Source organism: Vulpes lagopus, chromosome X, assembly GCF_018345385.1.
Source record: "Vulpes lagopus strain Blue_001 chromosome X, ASM1834538v1, whole genome shotgun sequence".
Classification (NCBI taxonomy): Eukaryota; Metazoa; Chordata; class Mammalia; order Carnivora; family Canidae; genus Vulpes; species Vulpes lagopus.
The window spans coordinates 33,112,319-33,126,024 of NC_054848.1; the positions used below are offsets into that span (position 1 = coordinate 33,112,319).

A 13,706-nucleotide genomic window follows, 5' to 3' on the forward strand; every position below is an offset into this window, starting at 1 on the left:
GTGACTCAGACATGGCCTATGGTTTCTCCAGCAGTTAAAGAAAACCCAGTAGAACTGAGTGAAAATCAGTCCATCTTGTGAAATGAATTTGGGTGCAGGATAAGGAGGCAAAGCAAATGTCTTATCTTAATGACCAAAGAAATACAAAGCTACTTTGGTATATTTGTAGGAAATGAGGGCTGGAATCAACAATCTGGATGTTTATTTCGAGCCTCACACCAAGGCATCGCTAAAGCAGAATTTCTTGATGAGTCTTGCTACTCTTGAAAACCACAGCCTCAGAGAGAAAATCTGCATTTAATTTTAAAATTTAAACTCATTTTGAAGTTGGAACTGAATCATTTTTAGAATATTAAGTATTGGATTCCAGTAAGTGGTAGATTCTTAATCTTTAAAGTGGTACCAGGGCCCAAACTTCAAAACCATAATCTTAAATTTACATATCTAGACTTCCTGGTTTGATCACTGACCATGGAGTTGGCACCATCTTGGTCACACATTTACCTACAGGGACGTGCAAGCATAACAGACAGGGACAATGATACTCTCTATTATGAGGCTTTTCAAATCCCCATACAGGATAAGAGAGTCAGTAACGGTCCTCACTGCACATGTATTCTGGACAAGAGGTAGAGTGGAAATTCAAGGTTGGAAGCTGATGAAGCCTGGACCATATCCATTTGAAAAAGGCCTCAATTTTCCCAACTAGAGAAGTTCTGTGTTCTGCTTTGCTCCAGGGTTCTTCACTTGGTCTCTAGCCACCACAATAGGTACAAAGTTACACAAACTGTTCTTTCCTCAATATCAAAAAGTGAACATGAAAACCAGTATTACCCTTCAGGAAAGCAATCTAGCAACATGAATCAAAAGCCTATGTTCAAACCCCTTTATCCAGGCATTCCACTTCTGGGAATCTATCCCAAGGAAAGGATATTAAATATAGGAAAAAATTTTACACACAAAGATTTCTTTCTGATGTCACTTAGAATAGCAGAAGACTATAAACAGACCAAACAGTCAATATTATGGTTAAATAAACCATAGGACATTCATTGGATTATAATGTAATATAGCCATTAAAAATGTTTATAAAAAGATACAACAGTGTGGGAAAAGCTTATAACACTAAGTGAGCAATGTGTTATAGCAAAATTACACAAATTGCGTGATTTACAACAATGTAAAACAATCAAGTTCAAAATAAACAATGCATAGAAGAGCTATGGTAATTGGATGTTTTTCTTCTTTCTCATTTAAATTCTCTACTATAAACATGTATTACTTTCACAATGGAAAATAAACTTTATTATGCATGTAACTCAAAGAAGCTTCATTTCCAAAATGCATTCTGAACATATCAGAAGCGGTTCAGAATCTGCTGTCCCTCCCCTCCCACCCTGCCCGTTTCTCTCCACATTCAGAGCTGAACTGGAGTGCTCTAACAGTTGTTGGATTCTTCAGCTCCATATGGCCTATCTCATATTGTCAAGAGATTCATCTTTTTTTCTTTTCTTTCTTTCTTTTTTTTAATTGGAGTTCAATTTGCCAACATATAGCATAACACCCAGTGCTCATCCCATCAAGTGCCCCCCTCAGTGCCCATCACCCAGTCACCCCCACCCCTTGCCCACCTCCCTTTCCACCACGCCTTGTTCGTTTCCCAGAGTTAGGAGTCTCTCATGTTCTGTCTCCCTAAGAGATTGATCTTATATTAAGAGTGCTTCCCTCTTCCCCCAAGTCATCCTGGCCTCCATACAATCTACCTACACGGTAAGAGGTTCTAGACTTATTCCTGGTTGGAAGCAAAGAAAACAACTGTCATAGGTTGGGTTCTTGGGGGAGTGGCTTTTGAGATGGAGTTCAGGGCATAGGAGGTTTATTAGGGATCAATCATCAACATCTGTGAAAGGGATAAGAAAGAAGCAGGTTTGGACAGAGGGAGAAGTTGAGCTTTGATGTCAGCCCAATGACAGTCTCTCAGGTTGGGCTGAAATGGCTGAGCCTTTATACCCCTGCCTCGATCAGCCACTGGATATGGCCCACGTTGGGAGGACACGAACATGCATGGGCAAAGCACTCCAGACACAGAGGTGATCTCAGAAGGGGCTGAAAGCTGATGACTGGCTGAGACCAGCGCTGCCTCCAGCTGAGACCACCTGTCCTTCCTTGAAGGGAGAGCTGGTCAGGCCATCTCTGTAACCATCACAACACTCCCTCATTGACAAATAACTCAAGATGTGTAGTCACAAGGCAGGGGGATACTCTCCATAGAGAAGGGAAGGAACCTATTGGAGAGGTGGGTGCACTTGGGGTGCACAGCCCCATTCTGCTGGTATATTAGCATTCTAAGATACCTTCATCATATATTATTTATTGTAGGGAAAACTTAACATCTGACCACAGGGGAATCAGCAAATAAGTTATCTTCTATCAACAATATATCCACTAATCAAGTTTGGAATAGGGAAATGTGTGTGAAATACAGCTTAGCAGAAAAGAATATACTGTAAACTATACACGGAATGAAGTATAACACTGAATGTATGTATATATATGTATATATATACACATATACATATATATAATAGTGACATGCATGTGTCAAATTTGGAATACCATAATACCATATATGGAATACTCTCTCTCTCTCTCCCCATATATATATATATATAGTATATATATAAAAAACACTGAATATATATAGTATTATATATTATATATAGTATTATATATATATTACTTATATATAGTATTATATATATATTACTTATAATCCTAACTTGTAATACCATAAGGTAGGATTACTAATCAGTGGGGGTAAAGGTCAATAAATATGCTAGGATTAAATGGATATGCATACAAAGAAAAAAAAATAAGAGTCCTACCTCGCACCATACCAAAAAAACATTTCCAAAGCATTTATAGGCCTAAATTTGAAAGCCAAAACTTTGGGGAAAAATGCAGAATGTCTGCATGATCATGAGGTAGGGAAAGACTATTAAATTAAACGTACAAACCATAACCTATAAAGGAAAATATTGCTACACTTCACCACATTAAAATGTAAAACTTCTGTGCAATAAGAGACACATAAACAAAGTTTAAAGATGAATGCCAGACTGGGAGGAAATATTTGCAACACATATAATACAGAATTATTATCCAGGATATATAAAGGAAACAGTCCAATGGGGGAAAAATGGCAAATACGAACAAGTACTCCTGGATTTGAAGCAAATGCTGCAACACATTAATATGAAACAATCCTCAACCTCACTAGTAATCAGGACAATAGAGATCAAGATACCAATTCACACTCATCAGACTGCCACAACCTTCCCTGACAAGGATGTCGTGATACGGGAACTTTCAAGATCTGCCTGTGGAGTATAATTGGTACAACTAGGTGGAAGAGATCCTGTGCACTGCCTTTAAAACTACCCTTCAAAGCAGCCATCCCACTTTTAGAGATATTCCTCAGGGGCTCCTACATAATGCAAAAACAGCTGTGTGCTAGAATGCTCATTGCAGCACTGCCGGTAGTAAAAACAACTGTATAAAACCATTACTGGAAATAAATGGTGGTGTGTTGAAATGATAGAAAGCTGTCAAAGTTCAAATCGGTGAACTCAATCTACATGAAACAAGGTGGAATCTCAAACACATGATGGACAGTGAACAAAAGCAAGTTACATGATAAATATAGCATGTGATATCAATTACATAACATCTTAAAATGCAAAAAAAATACTATTATGTTTTCCATAGATATGGAAACTATAAACTTACAATGGATTAGAAAAATATACATCAACTTCAGATTAGTGGTTTCCTCTGGGCAGGAAGGAAGGGGAAGAAACTCAGAAACGCATACACAGGGCCACTGATAATCTTATGTCTTAGCAAGAAAAAAAAAAAAGGTCTGAAGGAAATGTGGGAAAATGTGAATATCAGTTGAGTCTAGATGAATACTTTTTTTATATACTTGAAATACTTCATTATTTGAAAAAGGAAAAGAGAAAGAGAGGAAAGGAGGGAGAAAAAGAAAGAAATGGGGAAGCTGTCTGGAAGAACATACCAGAAACTTCCATGCTCGAGCGGAACTCCTGGGTGAAAATTTCCCCTTTTCTATGCTTTTCAGGTTGTCTCCATTGAGCATGTCATTACTTTAAAATTTCTAACAAAAACATACTGAACAATCATTGAAGACTAGACCTGGTGGACTGTGGTATTTAATATTCCTGTTCATTCCACACTACTCCAAGTTTTCACATCCCAAAGCCTTGATAGACGTCTCGAAGGACTGCCGCATAAGCAAGTGCAGGACCAGCTGCCAGAAGCTGGGCTTCTATACTCTGGGTTTTGAGTTTTCCCCCACCTCCCCCTTCAGCTGCACACACATAACTCCCACAGTGAGCTTCCACCCCGCTCATTGCCTCTAGGGGTGTCAGGTGTAAACTCCGCGTGTTGTAGTAGTTCAAGTCAAGACCACAAGCTCTGAAACTCAAGTGTCATTTGAAAAGTGGTAGATGTTTGCCCAAAGAGAAGAAACTTCCAGGTCACATGGTGAGGAAATCTTTATAATGAGCCAGAAGGAGACGCAAGGAGGGTGTCCAATGACCACCCGAATGCAGCACTCTCCCTGGCAGAGGTAAAGCAACCATGCTCTCCTCTTCATTTGTTTCTCTGGAGAGCTTACTCAAAGCCAAACCAAGCCTTCTCACTAGAGTTTTTACTTAAATTAGAGACTGCAAGGCAGACATTGCAGATTATCTCAATTCAGAATCCTGGAAGAGGTTGCCCTGGTTAGCAACTTGATTAGCAGCAGCCCCCATACATTGCTCTATCCACCTTCACTTCCGAACCCACGAGTCTGTCTCTCCCTAGCACTGATCGGCCAACAGCTAATGGCCTTCTCGTGGTGTATGCCAGGGAAGAGAGGGCCCCCCAAAAGCAAGACGAATCTCGGTGTACCAAAAGCTGCTGACTGCCAGCCTGGCAGCCATTCTCCTCTTTTTTTCTTGCTTTAAAAGACCTCCAGGCCACGTTTGGCAGCAACATGCCCTTCCCCAGGAAATGAACGATGGTAAGTTTAAGTCACACATTGCCCTTTTGCCAATGTCTGTTGCAGGGATAGGCACGAAACCTGGGATTGGTCAATGACCAGTAAGAAGAAGCCTGATTTGGGGGGGATGGGGAACATGGGAAAGACTTTCTCCCTGATAAAAGAGAGAACTGCACAGGGAGAAAACGCTTCCTGCTTCGGAAGCTGTTGTGTAAGGATGAATGCCCAAAGCTACTGCAACCCTTTTGCAACTATGAGATAAGATGTTGGGACTTCTAAAGATGTTCAGCTAGGGATGGTACAGTGGAAGGATAACAAGAACCTGGGGTCTATGGTGACCTTACGGGGCCACTAAATCAACCTCAGACATCTTAGCTCCAGACTTCTTGTTAGGTCGACAATAAATGTCCTTTCAGTTTAAGCTTTGGGGAATAGCACTGTTTATCACTTGCAGCTGAATGCATCCAAACTGATACACAAATGAATGGGAAATGTGCTGCCTATTACTGACAGGGGATGAAAGAAGGGAAAAGAAAATACATGGACTTCAGCCATCCCTCTCTGAAAGTGTCCAGTTTATCATCAGCCTAAACTCACACATCAACTTCTATAAAAAATAACGACCAGTCTACAAAGCGGACACACTGAAGGATACGATAAGACCAAAGACTAACTTACATGCAGTAGATTTTACTTACTAAAGCTTAATGAGCAATAAAAGAGGTTCATACATATTGGGGATGTTCCACTGGGTTACAATGAAAAGAAAGAAAAGAAGAAAAGGCAGGGGATGGCGGGAGGAGAGAGGAAGGTTCCCCAACACATTCTTCTTAATTTATGAAAGTCTATCCCTTTAGAATTCTGGTTAACTGAGGTTTTATTACGCCAACCATTAATCAGTCCTCATATGGTTCAGATTACCACTCTTTGGAAAGAATGCTTCAGTGCTTCTTCCACACAAATACAAATTCTACATTGGCTCAGAAATCAGAAACTCAGTGCCATGAAGGATTCTGTCCCTCAGCCATACCTGGAGCCAATTCCATTTATAATTCTGCTCTCCTTGCAGAAACTTCATCTAATTCAACAGATTTCCAAAGAAACAGCCACTCCTCTCCCCCAAAGTTCAAATAAGGGTCTTTCTGGTCTACTGAGACCCACCCTATCATTCTGAATGTCCACATATCACTGAGGCACCAAGTCACTCTTAAGAAATATTTGTTATATGTATTAGAATTACAACAGACATTTAGATTTTAGAAGGGTAGTGGAATGCTCTTTCCATCACCCTAAAAGATTTCTCATGGTGGATGAGGGGAAGCATTGAGACTAATAAAAATGGAGCCAATTTGCTAAAACTATGTATTTCGTTATTGATTGTGACACATGATCCAAATGGACAGATTTGCTGCTTCTGTGTTATATTTTTAGCCCAAAGGGCTGGGTTTAGTTTTTAGTTATTTTGAAGACAGCTCTGCATTCTTAATGTGTTGTAGGAAATTTTTTTTCCTTCATCATCATTATTCTAATTATTATCAAAAGTCATCATATTAAATAGCAAACTGCATCATCAATTTTATACTGAAAGTCAGCAGCAAAATTAAATTCCCTATTCCCTAAGAACAGCAGAGATTCTTAATCTGAGTGCCAGGCCTCCTAGAGGATCAATGGAAGGGCTTTGTGTGAGGAGTCCATGAACCCCTGTAATCAGACATGCCTTTTGGTACATGAATACACTTTTCTGGGGGAAAAGTTGCTAACTTTCAGTAGACTTTAATAAGAGTCTGCAATCTAAAAAGTATTAAGAACTATACAGTTGTATAGCATTATTTATTATAAAGTATGTTAAAACGTTTACTGAAGAAACATTGATATTTGACTCGTTTTGTATAGGAGAAGAGACAAATATATTTAAAACAGAGATAGTGATGCCTGGGTGGCTCAGTGCTTCAGCATCTGCCTTTGGCTCAGGGCATGATCCTCGGGTCTCAGGATGGAGTCCTGCATCAGGCATCCTGTGGGGAGCCTGCTTTTCCCTTTGCCTATGTCCCTGCCTCTGTGTCTCATGAACAAACAAATAAAAAATCTTTTAAAAAATAAAACAGAGAAAAATGCTTAACTTTATTATATTTTACTGTCTTTCCCCTAGATTTTGATGTCAAAGAAAAATTTCTGCAATGATGGAAATGTTTTATATCTGTGCTGTCCAAGAGGGTAGTCCCTAGCCATATGTGGTCATTAAGCACCTAAAATATATGGCTAGTACAACTGGGGAACAGCATGTTTTTATTTCATTTAATTTTAATTTTAACAGCCACATGTGGCTAGTAACTACCATATTAGACAGCATAGGTCTAGACTTAATTTAAAAAGAAAACTATGGTGATAAATTATGTCTCTAGCTCAATGGTGAGAACCATGTTTAATATGCCTTATATACCTAGCATATGATTCAGAATTGGTAGTCACCAAATGTTGGAAGAAAAGAGAGAAATCCCCTTAAGTTTCTATGACACATAAATCATGTGTCCTTATGCTTATGTGTCTGGCATGGTTTACCCTACTCAGTATAGCTTCAGTACATAAATTTGAAATGTGACAATCCTGGAGAGACCTTGATGTTTAGAAAAAGGTATTTTTAAATTATATTTGTTTTATTTTATCTTTTGAGGGAGGGAAGTGCAGAGAAGGAGAGAGAGGATCTCTCCACGCTGGGCATAGAGCCTGATGCGGGGCTCAGTCTTATGATTCTGAGATCATGAGCTGAACTGAAATAAAGAGCCAGGTGCTTAACCGACTGAGCCACCCGGAGCCCCAGAAAAAAGGCATTTTGTACTATTGAAAGCCATAGGGTATTTATTTGTGAGAGCCAGATAATTTAGTGCGAGCAAATGATTTGCCAAAGGGGTTACACTGCAGCCACAATTAAGTGTAAAGGACATTTGGGTGGCTTGTGAACAAAGATCAAATCCAGGGCATTGCCAGGAAAACACAGTCTAAAGATGAAGCCAAAGATATGACTGTCAAACCCTTCATTAAGTCAAGGTGGTGACTCAGAGCCCCTTCAATCATACAGTAGGCCCCTGGAAGATATTCAGGATTTGTCTCATAGATCCTCTCAACCAAACAAGAGGAAAGAGTTTGTAGCTATGAAATGTGTGGGTACGGCTTTTGTCTAGTGGAGTGAACTCCAAGAAGATTCACAGGTGACCCATGATGTCCTTAACGAGTTATATATGCAGAAATATCCCTGGCATGACTGATGGGACAGAACATTACAGAACGAGGGGAGGTCTTTGGGGTCCCAGAATTCTCCTGTCAGGAAGCAGGCTCACAGAACCACTTAGCTGCCAATAGTTGTGACCTTTCATGAAAAAAGAAAGAATGCTCAGAGGGTAGAATCATGAGCCCAGAAGGTAGAAAACCATAAAGAATTCTTTCCAGGGACAGAATAGAGAACCCAGAAATGGGGCCCCAACTCTATGGTCAACTAATATTCGACAAAGCAGGAAAGACTATTCACTGGAAAAAGGACAGTCTCTTCAGTAAATGGTGCTGGGAAAATTGGACAGCCACGTGCAGAAGAATGACACTGGACCATTCTCTTACACCATACACAAAGATAAACTCAAAATGGATAGAAGATCTAAGTGTGAAACAAGAATCCATCAAAATCCTAGAGGAGAATGCAGGCAACACCCTTTTTGAACTTGGCCACAGCAACTTCTTACAAGATACATCCATGAAGGCAAGGGAAACAAAAGCAAAAATGAACTGTTGGGACTTCATCAAGCCTCTGCACAGCAAAAGAAACAGTCAACAAAACTTAAAGACAACCTACAGAATGGGAGAAGATATTTGCAAATGACCTATCAGATAAAGGGCTAGTGTCCAAGATCTATAAAGAACTTATTAAACTCAACAGCAAAGAAACAAACAATCCAATCAGGAAATGGGCAAAAGACATGAACAGAAATTTCACCAAAGAAGACATAGACATGGCCAACATGCACACGAGAAAATGCTCCGCATCACTTGCCATCAGGGAAATACAAATCAAAACCACAATGAGATCCCACCTCACACCAGTGAGAATGGGGAAAATTAACAAGGCAGGAAACCACAAATGTTGGGAGAGGATGTGGAGAAAGGGGAACCCTCTTGCACTGTTGGTGGGAATGTGAACTGGTGCAGCCACTCTGGAAAACTGTGTGGAGGTTCCTCAAAGAGTTAAAAATAGAGCTGCCCTACGACCCAGCAATTGCACTGCTGGGGATTTACCCCAAAGATACAGATGCAGTGAAAAGCCGAGACACCTGCACCCCAATGTTTATAGCAGCAATGTCCACCATAGCCAAACTCTTGAAGGAGCCTCGATGTCCATCGACAGATGATGGATAAAGATGTGGTCTATGTATACAATGGAATATTTCTCAACCATCAGAAACGACAAATATTCACCATTTGCTTCGACATGGATGGAACTGGAGGGTATTATGCTGAGTGAAGTAAGTCAACCAGAGAAGGACAATCATTATATGGTTTCACTCATACGGGGAATATAAAAAATAGTGAAAGGGAATAAAGGGGAAAGGAGAGAAAATGAGTGGGAAATATCAGAGAGGGAGACAGAACATAAGAGACTCCTAACTCTGGGAAACGAACAAGGGGTAGTGGGAGGGGAGGAGGGCGGGGAATGGGGTGACTGGGTGACGGGCACTGAGGGGGGCACTTGACGGCATGAGCACTGGGTGATATGCTATATGTTGGCAACTTGAACTCCAATAAAAAAAATATACAAAAAATTTGTTTCCAGGGACACCTGGGTGGCTCAGTGGTTGAGCATCTGCCTTTGGCTCAGGTCCTGATCCCGGGGTCCTGGGATTGAGTCCTGCATGGGGCTCCCAACAGGGACCCTGCCTCTCCCTCTGCCTGTGTCTCTACCTCTCTCTCTGTGTTTCTCATGAATAAATAAATAAAATCTTTAAGAAAAAAAAAAAGATTCTTTCCAGATTGTGAGGCATGACTAAGTAACTACCAAAATTGGGGCAGCTCGATTCAGAATTTCTATACAACAGTGATGACTTTTTGCCCCCCATTTAACCTCATTTTTAAAAGGAATGTCTATAGTATTATGCCTATTCCACCGTTGCAGGTTGGGTGCATGGGGAGCAGATAACTTAGCTCTTTCGTTTTATAGGTCTCCCGATAGAGAAGAACTGTATTCAAGGAGTTATAGTTAAGGTAGGTCTGAGGGGGCTCAAACCCACCTGGACCTGATTTAGATGATGAGCTTCTCAGTCTTGAACTGTTGCTATAATGGGATGAGATGTTAGGGACCTGGGGAGGGGGTGAGTGTATTTTGCATGTGGAAAGGACATGAATCATTGGTTCTACCCAGAAGGTAGACTGTGATGTGCATCCTCTAAGATGGATGATGGGGTGAGGGGGTGCAAACCTGCAGAATGTATGTTTTCAAGCATCCTATGGTGCTAGATTTTACCTGAGACCGTATCCTTGCTTGGCTCTTTTTTGCATCCCGCCCTCACTTAGAGGTTTCCCCTGAGAGCTGTCCATCAACATGCCACAGACTGACTCAGCTTCCAGGGAACCAAGGTAAGACAGCCATTGAATCTCCCTAAAACTCAAATACCCCAATTGGCCATGCCCCATAGGGCTGCTGTAAAGGTTGAATGGCATATGTGTATGTTTTTAAGATACTCTATTAAAATAAAATCATTACCACCATCCTTGGTTTGTTTTACAAGCTTTTTATTTGATGCCTCATAATTACATCTTCTATTTAATTCAGTGTGTATATATTTTAGGCTGCTGCTACCCTGAGCTGCTATGCATGTAAATGAGCTTCTGAGAAAAAGATGAAAATGTGACAAACTTGTATCTGGCCTGATGTGTTTTTCAACAATTTTTTTAGTGCATTAAGCACCATCAGGAATCTCAGTGCTGCCAAAGTTTTCTCTCTGTGTTTCAAATTCCTCCACCTAAACCATCTTATGTAGTGTGTGTGTGTGTGTGTGTGTGTGTGTGTGTGTACACAATACTTTTATTTTTGAATAACCACCCGGAAAAGCCACATCCTCAATCCTCTCTAGTAAAATAAACTATTGTCAAATTTAGTCTATGGATTCAGATGAGCAGATGATAACATTTGCTTTAGGAAAAAGTGACCTTCAGGTTTGTTATATTACCATAACTTATCCTTTGAGGCAGGAAAATCCTTGTGGTCCCCTATGTGCCTTCCTAATCTAAAAATCCTCACAAAGTGGGAACCTCCAGAAAGTTATTTTATTGCTGTATTACTCCTGAGCCTCTCATTTTGTGGCTCTTGGTAGCACATCTGAGTGTTCAAACACTTTGGGGGACCCTGAGGAAGGATAGACAGAGGGTAGAGTGGTAACCCTTCTCTGCTCCATGGGTAAATTTACAAGGTTTCTAAATATATGGGAGGGGCACTGAAGAACCACAGGAGGGAGTCCCACAGGCCTGACTGGCAGGCAGGACCTGGTCTATTAGGTCTTGGCAAAGTTTTGAGACAGGCAAGAGATATCCAGAGCTGTGGATAAATGTGTGTGTTTAAAGGAGTGGAACGGAGAAAATGCTTTACAAGAGCATCAGCTTCAGCTTGAAGACGCAGGCCCAGAAAGAATACGCAGAAGGTCAGAAATGATAAATGGGCCACTTTTTCTTGGAAGCCTTACTCCTCTAAATCAGTGGCAGGAAGCCCAAAGCTAAGAAAAGGGGGTGGGGATGGAAGGGCACGTACACTAAGATGAGGCCTGTTCCAAGTGCAACAAGTGGATCCAGAGAGATCGATCTGAACCTTTTGCTAATCATGAGTAATAAATCGAAGGAAACGTTAAATACCAGTGTTTTTCTTGGGGGAGAATGTTTATCAGAATGTTCAGATGGGATAAGTTTACAGTACATCTCAGACATTCAATTCATCACATGCTCCCCCCACCTTTTCCTTTCCCCATTGCCATCCCAAGCCCCCGACAGGTATCAACAATCAACTAGAGTTGTGAGTTTCAAACCTGTAACCCAATTTAATGGGTCATATGGTACTTTTGTAGGGAAACAGAATTGAAAATGTCAGGGTTTGAAAGTATCCATGGATAGATAATGGCTAAAGAAGACGTGCTAGATATATATACCACATCTTCATATGTATATTGTATATTGTGTATATTACATTATATCCTATAGAGTAATATTCTACTCTGCCATAAAAAGAAAAAGGATGAGGTCTTGCCATTTGCAACATGGATGGACCTAGAGAATATTATGCTAAGTGAAATAATTCAGATAGGGACAAATACAATATGATCTTATTTATATGTGCAATCTAAAAAATAAAACAAACACAGGGTGCCTCAGTGGCATAGTCGGTTAAGCATCTGACTCTTGGTTTCAGCTCAGGTCATGATCTTGGGGTTCTGGGATCGAGCCTGGCATGGGGCTCCCTGCTCAGTGGGGAGTCTGCTTGTTTCCCTCTTCCTCTGCCCCTCCCCTGCTCGCTCTCTCTAAAATAAACAATCTTAAAAAAATAAAAATAAATAAAACAAATGAATAAACAAACAAAAAGCAGAAAGAGATCCAGAAGTACGGAGAATAAACTGATGGTTGCCAGAGGGGAGGGGGGAGTGGAATGGGCAAAATGAGTGAAGGGGAGTGGGAGATACAGGCTTCTAGTTATGGAATGAATCTGTCATAGGGATGACAGGTCCAGCATAGGGAATATAGTCAATGGTATTGTTTTTTTTTTTTTTTAAGATTTTGTTTATTTATTCATGAGACACAGAGAGAGAGGCAGAGGCATAGGCAGAGGGATGCGGGGAGCCGACATGGGACTCGATCCTGGGTCTCCAGGATCACGCCCTGGGCTGAAGACGGCGCTAAACCGCTGAGCCAATAGGGCTGCCCTAGTCAATAGTATTGTAATACTATTGCATTAGCTACTCTTGTGGTGAGCACAGCATCATGTATAGACTCATCCAGTCACTATGTCCTGGACTGGAGCCTAATGTAACATTGTATGTCAACTGGGCTTCAATTTTAAAAAATTCAGTATCACAGTTTGTTACGTGTATTAAAGATGAATAGGGCTTTGCACAACCATTGTTTCAATTATGTGGGGGTATGTGTGGTAGACTGTCCCCAGTTTGCATGAGACAGTCTTATTTTGTGTCTGTTGTCCCAGCATTATCAACAGCACTCCTTTTCACATGCAAAAGTGGACACTAAATGGTATGTTCACCCTAACGAGAGGCCACAGTAGAATATATGTCTTCCTATGGGTCTTAGTGAAAATAATGGGAAAAACAGTGATTCTGAATATTTTGAAAACCCACAGGTGATGGCTTTGCCTTGTTAGTTCTTTATTTCTTCCCTCAAAATGAAGGTCATCTATCTGAGAAAGGCTTCCAGGAGCAGTGACGGAAGCATTTGCTTTCCCCTGCCTTGTTCAGGACATGGATGTCCTATCCCATGAGAAGTCAAGCAGGTCCAGAGTTTCTTCAGCTGCCCATGGCCATCCTGTGGGGCAGGAATGCAGCTGGAAGAGCCCTGGTACCAGCTCCTCTACTATTTCTCGACTGGGGAAACCTTTTCCTGAGCCTTA

General features: G+C 40.9%; 1 protein-coding gene across 2 annotated transcripts in view; it reads right to left on the reverse strand.

The window, feature by feature from the left end:
• SRPX (sushi repeat containing protein X-linked) overlaps positions 1–13,706 on the reverse strand; it is a 112,599-nt gene that overhangs the window by 60,600 nt on the left and 38,293 nt on the right. The window lies entirely within an intron of this gene.